The sequence below is a fragment of the Bos indicus genome, chromosome 21, assembly GCF_029378745.1.
Source record: "Bos indicus isolate NIAB-ARS_2022 breed Sahiwal x Tharparkar chromosome 21, NIAB-ARS_B.indTharparkar_mat_pri_1.0, whole genome shotgun sequence".
NCBI lineage: Eukaryota > Metazoa > Chordata > Mammalia > Artiodactyla > Bovidae > Bos > Bos indicus.
In genome coordinates, this window is record NC_091780.1 from 44735214 (window position 1) to 44752748 (window position 17535).

The window sequence follows — 17535 nt, forward strand, 5'->3', positions numbered from 1 at the left end:
GCACAACACAACCAGAGAGGAGCCCCCACATTCCACAACTAGAGAAACCCTGCGCATAGCATCGAAGACCCAGCACAGCCAAAAAATTTTTAAATTATAAAAAACTTGAAAAGAATAACTAATGAGCCTGAGCGCCCTGTGGCGGCTGCTCTCTGGGCTGTAATAGAGACCGCAGGAAGCTGAGGAGCTGTGTCCATTAAGAAGTGTCTTGTCACTCAGTGGCTCCTCCCACAGCCCTGACCTCTCTGACCCATCTGGCTCCATGCACCACTGTACCCAAGGATTCAATAGCCTTCCACGTGGGAAAGAGAGCCCTTCCAAAGGGAGGAAGGAAGGAAGAAACGGAGACGGAGGGAGGGAGGGCGGGAGACAATGGAGGCAGAGAGGAAGGCTGGAGGGGAGAGAGAATGAGAGGAAGGGAGAGAAACGGAAAAAAACTCCTGAGCTGTTCCCACACTTGGATTCCTAATCAAGCTGTCTCTCAGCAGAACATCTCACCTGAGCCCTGGCGAAAGAGCTAAACCACAAGGTTCTTGAGACCTTGGAAATCAGCCTTTGTCTGACAAAATCCCGTACCCATCCACAGAAGTAGCTTCAAAACCCCAGAAAATGATCCAAGCAGGGCCCTCTCATTATAGAAGGCTCCCCTCTACACTGCTGTTGCTGCTGCTGCTAAGTCGCTTCAGTCATGTCCAACTCTGGGCGACCCCATAGACAGCAGCCCACCAGGCTCCCCCGTCCCTGGGATTCTCCAGGCAAGAACACTGGAGTGGGTTGCCATTTCCTTCTCCTCTACACTAAGCCACCTCAAATCAGCACAGCTGAGGCTTACATGGTCAGAGTCCCTGGAGCAATCTCAGACACTGACTCCAAGTTCTCTTTCCCAACAGACTTGATATCAACTTTGACTTGACAATCGAGTTGCAGCTTGTTCCGCTCAAATTCTCCAGCTGTTTCTCTGAGTGTGATCACTGCCTGTCTTCCTCTCACTCTGTAGGGTCATGTCCCATCCCTGAGCCACAGATACCCTGTGAGCCCTTGTCTTTAACTCTTGCTGACTCTATACCCAGTCTCCAATCCACAGGTGCCAATCCAACCACTCCCAGCTGCCAAAATTCAGACTCTTCTGAAGACGGTCAGGCTCTGTCTGCCTTCCTTTCTCACATTCTCAAATATTTCTACATGAACACAGCTCATTCAAATACATCACTGAAACAGAATATATTTGATTTGCATTGCATCTGTCTCTTTCTTTTTCCACTCGACTTTCCCACCCCAAATAGACTGCAAATACTTCCCTCTGAATGGGTTTTTGAATGGTGATATGAGAAATAAAACAAAAAAGATGGCATTAAAAATTAAGAGACTTAAGGGAGAGTAATTGTGAAAAGACAATGGAAGGTCCCTGGTTTCTGTAAGATTCATCGAGGTAGAAAAGAGTGCTAGATCCTACCCCTTGGTCCTCAGCTTCTATTTCCACCCTTTTCTATGCTCCCCTCTGGATCACAGGGGCTGGGAAGGCATAAAACCATATTTTCCCAACTTCCTTTCTGCTAGGGATCTAGATGAGATTTAGCTTCTGGTAATAAGATACACACATATGCTATCTGGAATGCAGAAGAGGAGTGGAGTGATTCTCTCTGAGAAGTGGTGACTGGTGAGTGTGCTCCCATAAACACAAGTTTCGCAGTGGCCACACTCCATGGTATACTGTCTGATGACCAGTCTCATGGGGATTAGGCAGTTGTCAAGCTAGCAGCATTTTCCTGACCTCTGGATGATAGTAGAGAGTAGGTGGAAAGGAGAAAAAAAGAACTGTGTTCAGTGAGGTGGACTGAGCTGCATGCTGTTTGCTAGAAGAACTCTAGCTTCTGATCCCCACATTCTCTCCCCACAAAATAGGCTCACATGATTAAGATACTACTCCTTATAAATGAACTTTAAAATGAGATAGTATCAGAAAGCCGGCTGTTCACAAATCAACCAATGTAACCCATCACACTAATAAATTCAAGAGGAAAAGTCACAAGTGTGTATCAACTGATACAAAAAAAGCATTTGACCAAAATTCAACACCCATTGATGATAAAAACTCAGAAAAGTAGGATAGCAGGAAATTTTCTAAATTTGATAAAAAAATATTTATGAAAAACTAACATTATATTTAACTCTAGAGGACTGAAAGCTTTCCCCCTAAGATCAGGTCCAAGGTAAGGATGCCTACGAGGATGTCTGCTACCAACACTATTACTCAGCCATGATCTAGCCAGCTTGATACAGCAAGAAAATGAAATAAAAGGCATACAGATACAAAATGAAGAACTAAAACTGCCCCTATTTGCAGATGCCATTATGGTCTACATAGAAATCCCAAGGAATCTCAGAGAAAAAAATCCTTTGAACTAATAAGTGCATTCAGCAAGTTCACTGATAACAAGATCAACATACAAAAATCAATTGCAACAATGGAAAAAAATTAATTGTATTTCTATATCCTAACACTGAATACATGGGAACAAATTAAAAATACAAAACCATTTATTATCAGTCAAAAAATACAGCAACAGAGTGACTGCTGTTCACAGGTCTCTCAGCTACTAGCAAGCCCAGTTCTGAGAGAAGACACCTCTCCACCCTGACTCTAGTAAAGAGGTCAGGAAACCTTGAGTAAGGTTGGAGGTATTAATTTCGGGCAGTTAATTACATTCTTTCAGCATCCATCTCCCTGAAGTTTTCACTGGGCAAATCCTTCAGGAGGACATTCACATTAGCTATTCATTTCCTTCCGCACTGACTAGAGAATGAAGTGACTATTGGCTATGTCACACAACTCGTCGAAATTCACCCCTGGGTGAAGTGATCCTCAAATAATTACCAAATGTAGGTAACTGAATTAGTGAATTACCTTGGCTCCTTTGAGATGAAAGACTCTTTAGGAATGTGAAATACTTTGGCTCTTTGTTATTAATAACCTGAACAATGAAAGAACCCAAAGTAGTATTCGATATGCTCCAAGAATAGGATGACTAAAATTAAAGAATGCAATTGGTTTTCATTTTCCATACTTTTCATTTTCTATCCTTTTCATTTCAATAGTCAGGACTGAATATGACAAGTCATCAAATCTCCTCTGATGTTAATAAGGCATCAACTAAGGAGCTCTGGGAAGAGAAAAATTCAGCCAAAGTGTGACAAGTACGTGGTTCTCCTTCCTTCTGTGACATATTATTATACCACTTCTTCTCATCCACCCTATTAGACTACTCTACAGGTGAAAACCTCCTACGTTGCTTTGTTTTCTTCTGTCCTAGTCTAATTTTCCAAAATTAAGAGTCTCAACTACTCTTTCACTCTCCAAACAATTGCTCCTATCAGTGATGCCCACCAGAGAAATACAGGATGCCCTCGGCTTAGTGCTCTCCCCTGGGTGTGAAGAATACAGAAGCCTAGAGGAGAATCTCAGGCAGACAGCTTGGCTTGGGGCTGGAGGAGTGCAAAGTGGTGGGGAGGGAGTTGAGGGCAGGCAAATCAAGGCCCAGTCTACCTGAGTTGGGGGGCAGAGGGCTGAAAATGGTGCAAGAGATGCTATGCTCCACTTATGCTGGATATGGGTATGCTGCATTTACTGAATCCAATTTATAGTCAAACATTTTTAGTTTTCACTTGTTGAAGCACTGAGGGTTTTCTACTTCTCTCCCTGTCTAAATATCTTTTTAAGTGTAATTTATTTATTTTGGAATTGGAATGGGTAATACCTTCAGATAGTTCACAATTCAAAAAGCATTCAGTGATATACAGTGAAGACTCCCTCCCAACTACATGCTCCAGAAACTCAGTTCTCCCTCCAGAGGCATCATCATCATCACCTTCCTACTTTTTCTTGCAGAAATATATAAGCGAATTTGTATAAGGCATACATTCACCATCTTTTATTTACACAAATGATAACTCACTATTCTGTTCTATACCTGCCATTTCTCACCTAATATATCTTACAAATCATTCCACACCAATACACAAAGACCACCTCAATCTTTTCTTGATGATGAACAGTAATCCATTATATTCACATTTCTTCATTTGTCTACCCACTCTCCCATTGACATTATATTATATTTGGACATTATAATGGACATTTCCATTATATTCAACTTTTTGATACTACAAATAGTGCTGCAATGATTACCCTGTCAATAAGTGATCTCTGGTGAGCAGCCAGGAGGAGATATCCCATGTCCAACGTAAGGAGCAGCAGCTGCACTTTGCTGGAGCAACCATGAAGAGATACCCTACGTACAAGGTAAGAGAAACACCAGAAAGACGCTAGGTGCTGAGAGAGGGCATCAGAAGGCAGACACACTGAAACCACTAACACAGAAAACTAACCAATCTAATCACACGGACCACAACCTTGTCTAAGAAGCGAAGCCATGTCGTACAGGGCCACCCAAGATGGACGGGGCTTGGCGGAGAGTTCTGACAAAATGTGGTCCTGGAGAAGGGAACGGCAAACCACTTCAGTATTCTTGCCTTGAGAACCCCATGAACAGTATAAGAAGGCAAAAAGATAGGACACTGAAAGATGAACTTCCCAGGTCAGCAGGTGCCCAATATGCTACTGGAGATCAGTGGAGAAAGAACTCCAGAAAGAATGAAGAGACAGAGACAAAGCAAAAACAACATCCAGTTTTGGATGCAACTGGTGATAGAAGCAAGGTCCAATGCTGTAAAGAGCAATATTGCATAGGAACCTGGAATGTTAGGTCCATGAATCAAGGCAAATTGGAAGGGGCCAAACAGGAGATGGCAAGAGTGAACGTCAACATTTTAGGAATCAGCGAACTAAAATGGACTGGAATGGGTGAATTTAACTCAGATGACCATTATATCTACTACTGTGGGCAAGAATCCCTTAGAAGAAATGGAGTAGCCATTATAATCAACAGGAGTCCAAAATGCAGTACTTGGATGCAATCTCAAAAACAACAGAATGATCTCTGTTCATTTCCAAGGCAAACCATTCAAAATCACGGTAATCCAAGTCTATGCCCCAACCAGTAATGCTCAAGAAGCTGAAGTTGAACGGTTCTATGAAGACCTACAAGAACTTCTAGAACTAACATCCAAAAAAGATGTCCTTTTCATTATAGAGGACTGGAATGCAAAAGTAGGAAGTCAAGAAACATCTGGAGTAACAGGCAAATTTGGCCTTCAAGTACAGAATGAAGCAGGGCAAAGGCTAATAGAGTTTTGCCAAGAGAACGCACTGGTCATAGCAAACACCCTCTTCAAACAACACAAGAGAAGATTCTACACATGGACATCTCCAGATGGCCAACACCATAATCAGATTGATTGTATTCTTTGCAGCCAAAGATGGAGAAGCTCTATACAATCAGCAAAAACAAGACCAGAAGCTGACTGTGGCTCAGATCAGGAACTCCTTATTGCAAAATTCGGACTTAAACTGAAGAAAGTGGGGAAAACCACTAGAACATTCGGGTATGACCTATTTCAAATCCCTTACGATTATACAGTGGAAGTGAGAAATAGATTTAAGGGACTAGATCTGATAGACAGGGTGCCTGATGAACTATGGATGGAGGTTCATGACATTGTAGAGACAGGGATCAAGACCATCCCCATGGAAAAGAAATGCAAAAAAGCAAAATGGCTGTCTGAGAAGGCCTTAAAAATAGCTGTGAAAAGGAAGAGAAGTGAAAAGCAAAGGAGAAAAGGAAAGATATAAACATCTGAATGCAGAGTTCGAAAGAACGCTGCTGCTGCTGCTAAGTCGCTTCAGTCATGCCCGACTCTCTGCGACCCCATAGGTGGCAGCCCATCAGGCTCCCCTGTCCCTGGGATTCTCAAGGCAAGAACACTGAAGTGGGTTGCCATTTCCTTCTCCAATGCATGAAAGTGAAGAGTGAAAGTGAAGTCACTCAGTCATGTCCGACTCCTAGAGACCCCATGGACTGCAGCCTACCAGGCTCCTCCGTCCATGGGATTTTCCAGGCAAGAGTACTGGAGTGGGGTGCCACTGCCTTTTCCATCCAAAGAATATCAAGGAAAGATAACAAAGCCTTCCTCAGCAATCAATGCAAAGAAATAGAGGGAAACAACAGAATGGGAAAGACTAGAGATCTCTTCAAGAAAATTAGAGATACCAAGGGAACATTTCATGCAAAGATGGGCTCAATAAAGGACAGAAATGGTATGGACCTAACAGAAGCAGAATATATTAAGAAGAGGTGGCAAGAATACACAGAAGAATTGTACAGAAAGATCTTCATGACCCAGATAATCACGATAGTGTGATCACTCACCTAGAGCCAGACATCTTGGAATGTGAAGTCAAGTGGGCCTTAGAAAGCATCACTACGAACAAAGCTAGTGGAGGTGATGGAATTCCAGTTGAGCTATTTCAAATCCTAAAAGATGATGCTGTAAAAGTGCTGCACTCAATATGCCAGCAAATTTGGAAAACTCAGCAGAGGCCACAGGACTGGAAAACGTCAGTTTGCATTCCAATCCCAAAGAAGGGCAATGCCAAAGAATGCTCAAACTACCGCACAATTGCACTCATCTCACACGCTAGTAAAGTAATGCTCAAAATTCTCCAAGCCAGGCTTCAGCAATTCATGAACCGTGAACTTCCAGATGTTCAAGCTGGATTTAGAAAAGGCAAAGGAACCAGAAATCAAATTGCCAACATCTGATGGATCATCAAAAAGCAAGAGAGTTTCACAAAAATATTTATTTCTGCTTTATTGATTATGCCATAGCCTTTGACTGTGTGGATCACAGTAAACAGTGGAAAATTCTGTAAGAGATGGGAATACCAGGCCACCTGACCTGCCTCTTGAGAAATCTGTATGCAGGTCAGGAAACAACTGTTAGAACTGGACATGGAACAACAGACTGGTTCCAAATAGGAAAAGGAGTACGTCAAGGCTGTATATTGTTACCCTGCTTATTTAACTTATATGCAGAGTACATCATGAGAAATGCTGGGCTGGAGGAAGCACAGGCTGGAATCAAGATTGCTGGGAGAAATATCAATAAGCTCGGGTATGCAGATGACACCACCCTTATGGCAGAAAATGAGGAGAACTAAAGAGCCTCTTGATGAAAGTGAAAGAGAAGAGTGAAAAAGTTGGCTTAAAGCTCAACATTCAGAAAGCGAAGATCATGGTATCCATCCCATCACTTCATGGCAAATAGATAGGGAAACAGTGGAAACACTGGCAGACTATTTTTTGGGGCTCCAAAATCACTGCATATGGTGACTGCAGCCATGAAATTAAAAGACGCTTGCCTCTTGGAAGGAAAGTTATGACCAACCTAGACAGCATATTAAAAAGCGGAGACATTACTTTGCCAACAAAGGTCCATCTAGTCAAAGCTATGGTTTTTCCAGTAGTCATGTATGGATGTGAGAGTTGGACTATAAAGAAAGCTGAGTGCCAAAGAATTGATGTTTTTGAACTGTGAGAGTCCCTTGGACTGCAAGGAGATCCAACCAGTCCATCCCAAAGGAAATCAGTCCTGAGTGTTCATTGGAAGGACTGATGTTGAAGCTGAAACTTCAATACTTTGGCTACCTGATGTGAAGAACTGACTCATTTGAAAAGACCCTGATGCTGGGAAAGATTGATGCTGGAGGAGAAGGGGACAACAGAGGATGAGATGGTTGGATGGCATCAACGATTCAATGGAGATGAGTTTGGGTAGACTCCGGGAGTTGGTGATGGACAGGGAGGCCTGGCGTGCTGTGGTCAATGGGGTCGCAAAGAGTTGGACACGACTGAGAGACTGAACTGAACAACTGAAGTGATCTCTACATATAGGAGTATGTCTGTAATTTAATAGAATTAGGGCTTCCCTTGTGGCTCATCTGTTAAATAATTCACCTACAATGCAGGAGACCTGGGTTCAATCCCAGGGTTGGGAAGATCTCCTAGAGAAGGGACAGGCTACCCACTCCAGTATTCTGGCCTGGAGAATTCCATGGACTGTATAGTCCATGGGGTCACAAAGAGTCAGACAAGACTAAGCAACTTTCACTGATAGAATTATTATAAATAATTCCTGTAATTAGAATTCCTGAATCAAATATTTAGTATTTGTCATTCTGATACTGCCAAATTGCAAATTCATGTCACCTGACACAGCATCCTTTGCCACCTTTCTATCGCGTTTATTTTTTTCTTACCTATTGTGTAGTGATGACATAAAAATATTCCCTGATTTGTCCATTGACTTTTGACCCAGCTATGATTGTTTTTGCATGGATATATTTTTTAAAACCTGGTTAACATTTTCAATCTTTTATTTTATGACTGCTATAACTTGTCATATATTTAAAGGTTCTCTTCAGTCATAAATTATAAGAAAATTGTTTATTTTTTTTTCCTATTTTGTGGTTTCATATTTTTCTATTTAAAAATCTGTAACCCATATGTAATTTATTTGGTAACATTTGAGGTATGGCTCCAATTATGTACTTACTATTATAGCTAACTACCCTGTTGTCCAAATATCATTGATAAAAACCCAGTGGTTCCAGTGATTTGAAATGGGACCTTTTGTTTTGTGTGTTGTCTAGGCGCTAAGTCACACCCAATTCTCTGTTACCCCATGGACTGTAGCCTGCCAGGCTCCTCTATCCATGGAATTTCCCAGGCAAGAATATTAGAGTAGATTGGCATTTCCTTCTCCCAGGGTTTTTCCCAACGGGGATCAAACCCTCATCTCCTGCATTGGCAGACGGATTTTTTTACCACTGAGCCACCAAAGGAGCAAAATGGGACCTTTAGCATGTGCTAAATCCCTATATATATTTGGATCTACGTCTTAATTTTCTATTCTATCTCTTCATTTATGTACCAGTAGCACCCTCGTTTGATTTTTTTTAATGTAACTAAAAGTAGTTGTACCTTCAATTTTTAAAAATTTATTTATGTATCTCCTTAAGTAACTCTTTCCTTGGGTCAGTGATCCATGAAAACAAGGTTTCCTGTCTGTGTCTTACAACTTTGTTTACTTTCCCTCAGATAGCTCAGGACTAGATTTTTCTTAGTCTTTCAGGAAAAGAAATTTAGCCTCTACAACCTAAGTGCCATAGTCAAATGAATGGCATAACCTTGGGCTTATGAGATGACCATAGGAATATCATATTTTACTTTTCCAAATCCTGGTGCACAACACAGTCACAAGGAACAGGCTCTTTGATTTCTATGCTAATTCTAAGTCACTTCAGTCATGTCCAACTCTGTGCGACCCCATAGACGGCAGCCCACCAGGCTCTGCCTTCCCTGGGATTCTCCAGGCAAGAACACTGGAGTGGGTTGCCATTTCCTTCTCCAATGCATGAAAGTGAAAAGTGAAAGTGAAGTCGCTCAGTCGTGTCTGACTCTTAGCGACCCCATGGACTGCAGCCTACCAGGCTCCTCCATCCATGGGATTTTCCAGGCAAGAGTACTGGAGTGGGGTGCCATTGTAGCCACTTTAAAATAAAAGTTGTATAATAAATGAATATTTACTACATAGCAAGTTGTTTCAGTTGGGATGCCTTTGGTTTCAAGTCATAGCAACAGATTCAAACCGCCTTCCAGAATAAGGAAATGCATGAACTGTGATAACTAGTTCTCAAAGAGCAGGGAGATGGATAGGCAGTGTCAGTACCCTGGCCATGTCATTATAAATCCAGGCTCTTACCATTTTATGTTCCTCCATCCTCAGTCGTTGGCTCCATTCTCAGGCTGATGGAAAAATGTCTTCAGCGATTCCAAGTATCCTCTCCAGACATGACAACACCTTGAGAAAGAAGAGATAGCATCTATTTTTGTTCTTTTAGGCAAGGAAACATTTCCCAGAAGTCTCCCATGTATGACTGGTCAGAATTTGGTGACTTTCCCATTTCCAAATCAATTACTGACAATAGGAATGTAATCACCTTAAGGTGAATCAGACCCATCCCTAGGGTGGGTGAAGGTGAATTCCCACCAAGGTACACGGCTGCTTGCAAGAAAGTGAACATCTGCACAAAACCTGGATTCTGGTAGTGACAGGAGTGGGCAATGGAAGCTGATAATGAGTCTGCCCCATGCCCCTCTCTTTTTCTCTCTCCTGCTGTTTCCCTTTGCAAGACATCCAACAACGTCCCCCTTCACGTATACTTAGTGTTTAGTCACGTATTAACTGCAAACTACAAATTCAGTCAACACTCATGGAACTCATACTACATGCCCAATACTATGTGAGGAGCTGAGGACTAGAAGAAGGAAAGACAGGGATCCCAATCTCCATGATTTAACGGGAGAGGCAGAAAATTAATGAATTTCATAGTACGGTGATAAGTGCTCTATGTACATAATCTAAGGGTGCTATGGGAGTTCAAAAGAATGAATAACTTCATAAGGAACTTCACAGTAAAACAAACGGAATATTCCAGCTGAGCTTTGAAAGATAAGTAGGTAATCAAGGAAGAAGGATATTTAGGCAGGGAAATTAGCTAGTACCAAGGACCAAGAGGACATTGGGCTGGCATGGTCAGGTCACTACAAGTGTAAGATGGCAGTGAGGTGCTGCTTTAAACAAAGAATCAAGGCATCTGGGGGAAGTTTTGGGTCCTGATTAGCAACTTGTTTTATGCTGTTTAAGAGACATCATCAGTGGATATCATCCCTAAGAAGCTCTGAGAGAGGTTAAAGCTAATCATAGCATTCAAACACAAACAGCATATTATGAATCAACTATAGAGTGGCGCTAGTGGTAAAGAACCCATCTGCCAATGCAGGAGACATAAGAGATGCAGGTTCGATCCCTGGGTGGGGAAGATCCCCTGGAGGAGGGCGTGGCTACCCACTCCAGTATTCTTGCTTGGAGAATCCCCATGGACAGAGGAGCCTGGTGGGCTACAGTCCATGGGGTCGCAAAGAGTCTCACACAACTGAGGCGACTTAGCACACAGCACATTAGAGACAACACACCTCTCAGAGACCCCCAAATCTTCCTCTCACTTCACAATCACACTTCTTGCAAGTGATATCCACACTAACAATCTTCTTACTTCCATTCAATCCTTAATCCCAACCCTCTGAGGTTAGCGATATGGTAGTTATTCCTGCAAAGGTCACCAGTGGCCTCGATAACTATAAAAACATAATAAAACCAACAACAAAATAACTCTTCTTACATCCCACCTTCCAATCACATGAACTATTTATAATTCACAGATTACATCGATTAATACATTTAGAGACCATAGGTACTGAAAGTATGAATTCTTTCTCCCTTCAATATAAAATTAAAATTAAAAGCATTCCTAAATCATAATCTTTTCCATAGGGACTTCATTTATCATATTCTGTCCAAAAAAATTCCCTTTCTCTGTACCTCTGCTTTATTGCTTATTTAAACACATGCCCACCAATTGAGTAATCCAGCAATAAACATACTCATACCTCGTTTGTAGTAGGTAAATTGTGTCCCCCCCAAAAGATATATTCATCCAGAACCTCAGAATACAATCTTATTTGGAAGAAGAGCCTTTGTAGATGTAATGATTCTTAGAGATGGAAATACCAGATCACCTTACCTGTATCCTGAGAAACCTGTACTCAGGACAAGAAGCAACAGTTAGAACAGGACATGGAACAATGGACTGGTTCCAAATTGGGAAAAGAGTACATCAAGGCTGTATATTGTCACCCTACTTATTTAACTTATTTGCAGAATACATCATGCAAAATCCTGGGCTGGATGAAGCACTAGGCAATCAAGATTGCCTGGAGAAATATCAATAACCTCAGATACATAAATGATACCATCCTAGTAGCAGAAAGCAAAGAGGAACTAAAGAGCCTCTTGATGAAGGTGAAAGAGGAGAGTGGAAAAACCTGGCTTAACACTCAACATTGAAAAAACTAAGATCATAGCAACCAGTCCCATCACTTCAGAATAGAATACAATAGAAGGGGCAAAAGTGGAAACAGTGACAGATTTTCTTTTCTTGGGCTCTAAATTCACTGTGGCCGGTAACAGCAGCCACAAAATTAAAAAAAGACACTTGCTCCTTGGAAGAAAAGTTATGACAAACCTAGACAGCATATTAAAAAGCAGAGACATCACTTTTCCAACAAAGGTCCATATAGTTAAAACTATGGATTTTCCAGTAGTCATGTATAGATGTGAGAGTTGGACCATCAAAGGCTGAGCACTGAAGAACTGATCCTTTGAACTATGGTGCTGGAGAAGACTCTCGAGAGTCCCTTGGACAGCAAGGAGATCAAGCCCGTCAATCCTAAAGGAAATCAACCCTGAATATTCATTGGAAGGACTGATGCTGAAGCTCCAATATTTTGGCCACATGATGTGAAGAGCCAACTCATTTGGAAAAGACCCTGATGCTGGGAAAAATTGAGGACAGGAGGAGAAGGGGTGACAGAGGATAAGATGGTTGGATGGCATCACCGACTCAGTGGACATGAGTTTGAGCAAACTCTGGGAGATAGTGAAGGACAGGGAAACCTGGTGTGATGCAGTTCATGGGGTCTCAAAGAGTCAGACATGACTCAGCTACTGAACAACAACAAGATGTAATGAAGGTAAAGATCTCTAGAAGAGATGATTTTTGATTAGGGTAGGCCCTAAATCAAATTGATGAGCTTCCTTGTAAGAGATAAAAACAGAGAATCACAGAGACACGTGGGGAGAACACCACATGAAGATGAAGACAGAGATTGGAGCAATGCTTCTACAAGTCGAAGAATACCAAGAATTATTGAAACCCCCAAAGCTAGGGGAGAACATGGAAACAGATTCTTCCTCAGAGCCTCCAGAAGGAACCAACCCTGCCTGATGGGGACTTCTGGCCTCCAGAACTGTGAGTGAACACATTTCTGTTGCTTTAAGTCATGCAGTTACAATAATTTGCTATGGCAGTCCTAGGCAACCAATACATTACTGTGTAACGTTTTGAATTAAAATCAGGGAATTTTTTATTATAAGAAGACGAAACTCACTCCAGTTAGCTCAGGAAGAGGGGAATTTATTTTTAAGAACTGCAATCTCACAGGACACAAATATGAGAAATCAAGCCTCCTGCTTTTGGATCTGGAAACCAGGGCTGGAACGAAAAGTGACTCTCCATCTCCCAGAGACATCTAATAAGCTCTCTCATATTGCTCCCTTTGTGAGTCATCCCATGCTGTCCCCTGGCTGGCTTCCTTTGCTTCATCACTCTCTGGATATGTGTGGTTCATTAAGGTGTCTTCAGCCCCAAGTCTCTGTAAATTTCAGCTTTGTTCCCCACATCTGACTTTGTCTCTCCAGCATCCTAATTACAAATTGTCAAGTAAGAAACTGGGTTGGCTTGGCTTAGTTGTTAGTTGACCCTGACAAACCATCAGGTGCCCATCTCTGGCCTATATACAGCACATGAGGGGTGGAGCCCTGTGGCATGAGGGCTGTGCCTCCCAGGCTCTGGGCAAGAACTCCCCCTGTAGAGTTCACAGGAGTGCAGGTGAAGCTTGGCCTCTCTGGTACAATCTGGTCGTTTTTCTGCCTACTTCACTAGACTGAAAACCCCTCGAGGACAAGAATGTAGGTCTCAGTGCCTGAGACGTGGTAGATGTTCAAGATGAGTTTATTAAATACAAAGGAATTAGTTGAGCTTTGTAGAATTATATCTATTCAGTAGACCAAAAAAGGTAAATGTTTACGCCACTTTCTCTGTTCACTGTTTATGTCACTTTCCTGACAGAGTGGTCATTTTAAAGCTAACTTCCTTCCCTTAGGTCATTCTTGGAAATAGTAGAGAGATTATCTCTGTTTATTTCATAAAATGACACTCACAAAGCCACACAACCTCATCAGGTCCCTGATGAGTGGATATAAGGTAAACAGTTGTCTGACCTCTTTCTCTATTGGTGTCCAAACACCCTAGTCTTTTGGCCCGTGCTATGATCCTTCTTAACAGAGAGCTCAGGCAAAGAGGTTGTTTGAGTTATTCTTTGCCTCTCTTTCCTTTTCTTGTCTTCCCTTTCAAAAAATGGATTTTCCCCTCCAGAGAAGATCTCTTTCCAACCTTTTTTTTGAGTATAGTTGATTTACAATGTTGAATTCTTTTGCATACAGCAAAGTAATTCAGTTCTACGTGTGTATATATATATATATATGTATAGAGACACAGAGAGAGAGATTTTATTTTAACAAAACAATCTGATGGAACATTCTTTCAGAAGCCTGTTTAGCTTTCTAGAAATTTTTCCTTTGCTTTGGCTACCACTAGTTTGTTGAGTGGAGAAGGCAATGGCACCCCACTCCAGTACTCTTGCCTGGAAAATCCCATGGATGGAGGAGCCTGGTAGGCTGTAGTCCATGGGGTTGCTGAGGGTCGGACACGACTGAGCGACTTCACTTTCACTTCTCACTTTCATGCATTGGAGAAGGAAATGACAACCCACTCCAGTGTTCTTGCCTGGAGAATCCCCAGGACGGCGAAGCCTGGTGGGTTGCCGTCTATGGGGTCACACAGAGTTGGACACGACTGAAGTGATTTAGCATAGCATAGCATAGCATAGCATAGTTTGTTGAGACCCTTTCCTAATAGCCTCTCCCTTGGGTCTAAACTTCTCTAAGTATATAGTGCTGTGTCAGGGCCTGGTGAAGATAAGAAATAACAAAAGATCCAGAAGACATAAACTCAGTTACTGCAGAGTTCATGCAGTGTGGAGCACCCAGCTAGGCCAACACTGGGAGGGCTCAGGAATCTTCAGGGCCTCATTTGCATGAGATTTGCAAATTAAAAGGATCCTGGTCAGGAACCCATTCTTCTCAGGCTGGTGGGGAAAATCTGATCATTGTTGTGCTAATCAGGTGGACTGACTCAGCCTAGGCAGGGGAGGAGGGAGAAAGGTTAATTCCCAAAACCATTCCCTTTCTCCAAGCCCAGCAGCCAGCATCCCTCCTGGCTCATCTGAAAGCCCCACAAATTGTCATTAAAGCTGCCCCAAAGGAGAAATATTGGAAAGGGAATATATGTAGGAATCTTTTAAAACCCTGCAAGACCTTCACACCATGATTCCTTCTGTGATGAATTACAAGTACCGAAACCTAAGTAAAATAACTTGTCCCTAAATTTCTAACTTTAAATATCAATACATCTCATCAATACATATCATCTCTTCTATGTACCAGCAAGAGGTAGCCATAGGTGGTGTCAAAAAGCTGTGTAGATGGCAGACCCCACACACAAGGCATTATGGCAACACACACACACCACACACAAGGCATTATGGCAACACACACACACATCCCACACACAAGGCATTATGGCAACACACACACACCACACACAAGGCATTATGGCAACACACACACACATCCCACACACAAGGCATATTATGACAACACACACACACACCTTGTCCAGAGAGATAAACGGCCCAATTGTCCTGCAACCAAAACCCAGTTCCCAGCTGGCCAGATTTCCAGAGAGCTAAAGCGAGGGAGGCTGGTGTCCCCGGCATGGGGTAACTGCCAGGGTCCCCCATCAGGTAACCAGTAACTGTGAATGAGTGTTTCTTATGAATGAATGGGACCACTGGGCAGTTTGACCAACATTAAAACAAAGCATAGGATCTGGAGTCTTGAACATCCACAGAAAGGGCCTGAACCAGAGGAAGCTAACATAGAACATGGGACCTCTCCTCCCTGGAAAACTACCCTTCCACCCCAGCCATCCGTTTCCCAATTCTCTCCTCACCCTGCTGAGAGCTCCCAGGAGGTGTCCTACCCACCCAGCTCACTTCCTATTCATTCATTCACTCATTCAACAAACATTAACAGGCACCTACTGTGTGTCAGCCAGTGTGCCAGGCCCTGGAAAGACAGGGAGGCCAGACCCAGCCTGCTTGCCAGCCCTGCTGGGGACAGGGAGGCAGCCATTCCTCTGCTCCTCTCATCCCAGGCACGCACCACGCCAGGCCAGCTCTTCAGAGAACTACGGCTTCTCCATTTCTTCTTCCTGACACTCACCTCGTGCAGGAGCAGTGGCTCAGAAAATCTTTCTTTTCACTCGCATTATAGGATTTTTTTTAAAGCAGCAGCAGCCTTACCTTCCAAGAAGCCTGTGGCTTAGCCTAATATTTATATGTATTTGCATTTCCTTTGTACACATGGATGGGGAAAGAAAGGGTGGGGAAGGGAATTTGGCTGGGAATGAAAATTAGCCCTGAGCCAATCCTCAAAGTGTTATTGCAATTGCCAATTTAAAATCAAGATGCAACTTGTTTAGCTAAAATTCAGATTATTTCCATCACTCCCACCCTGACTCTTCATCCCCTGCAAACTTGCAGCTCCTTAGCTGGCCTGTGCATCACTCCCAGTCATATATGAGGGAGCTATATTTGGTGTTACTCTTAGATACACTGAAAATTTTCTAATTCTGCAGGTTTGGGTCATTTTCAGAGAGCTCTGCGGGCACCCTCTGGTGGCTGACTGAAAATTTTACCTGCAAAAATTGCAGTGGAACTGAGATGGCTTTATTTGGCAGTCGGGCTTTGCAGTTGGACGGTAAACATTGTAAGTTTATTTGCTGTACTTTGTACCACCTCTTTCGTCACACGATGCATGGCTGGAACCATGGCTCTGTGGCCTGTCAAAAGGATTGGCACCTTATAGAAAGGGCAGAGCTAAGGCATGAGGCCTACCTGTGGGGCAGTTTTTTCAAGACAGCCAGAGTGAGGAGGGTGAGGATAGCCCTTCCTTGGGCTCTCAGAGGACTCACCCAGGAGGAGAAGCCGCTGCAGGCCAGGCTTGAAGGGCTTTCTTCCCAGACTTCCTGTTTCTCTGCTGCTCCTAGGAGCAGCCATTCCTAAGAATCATCCTGATCTGCAGGAAAGAGCACCGATGGAAAAGTGGAGGAGAGGCAGGAAGAAAAACTCTCTCCACCTGAGGATGCCGCCCCAAGCCCTACAATCAGAGAATCTGAAGCGCACAGCTGCTCTGTCAACACAGTAAATACCCACACCTGATTTTCCTTGGCTCTTTCTCCAGGGATTTTATTAGTCTCGGGATACCCCCTCAAAGTCAGCTCAGGTGGCCTTTATTTTGCAAAGAGTGAAGAACTAATGTGATGTCACCCAACCTGCTGGGGACGGGGGAGATTCAAGACTGGAGTTTTCTCACCTGCCCATTGATGCTGGGGAATATTTACCTGCAGTGGTCTCAGTCACCCCTACCCTGCACTCTATCAGAGCAAACTACTCTTGACCAGCAAATCATGATGAGACCTCTAAAGGGCAAGGTCTTAGGGAAGGGTACACTTGAGGGTCAGGAGAGTAGCCATGTCACAAGTGGGTTCCAGAAGCTGGCAAGAGAACCCAGTACTCAGATTCCAGGTTCCCTCCATAGGCTTCATTTGGCCCAAACTCTACCGTTTACCTGGAATCAAAGAGGCGCTGTCTACTGGGAGCAGCCTTCTTTATTGCTACCATTTTTCATTTGCTTTCTTTCACAACCAGGCCC

General features: G+C 43.0%; 1 long non-coding RNA gene across 6 annotated transcripts in view; it reads right to left on the bottom strand.

The window, feature by feature from the left end:
* LOC139178224 (uncharacterized) overlaps positions 1–17535 on the bottom strand; it is a 353724-nt gene that overhangs the window by 66245 nt on the left and 269944 nt on the right. For 5 of the 6 annotated variants that reach the window (XR_011562652.1, XR_011562655.1, XR_011562654.1 and 2 more), the window contains one exon: positions 9721–9819. This is a non-coding gene — a long non-coding RNA (uncharacterized lncRNA). Of the gene's footprint in view, positions 1–9720; positions 9820–16795; positions 16900–17535 lie in introns of all 6 variants that reach the window. The other variant, XR_011562656.1, reaches the window with a different exon arrangement.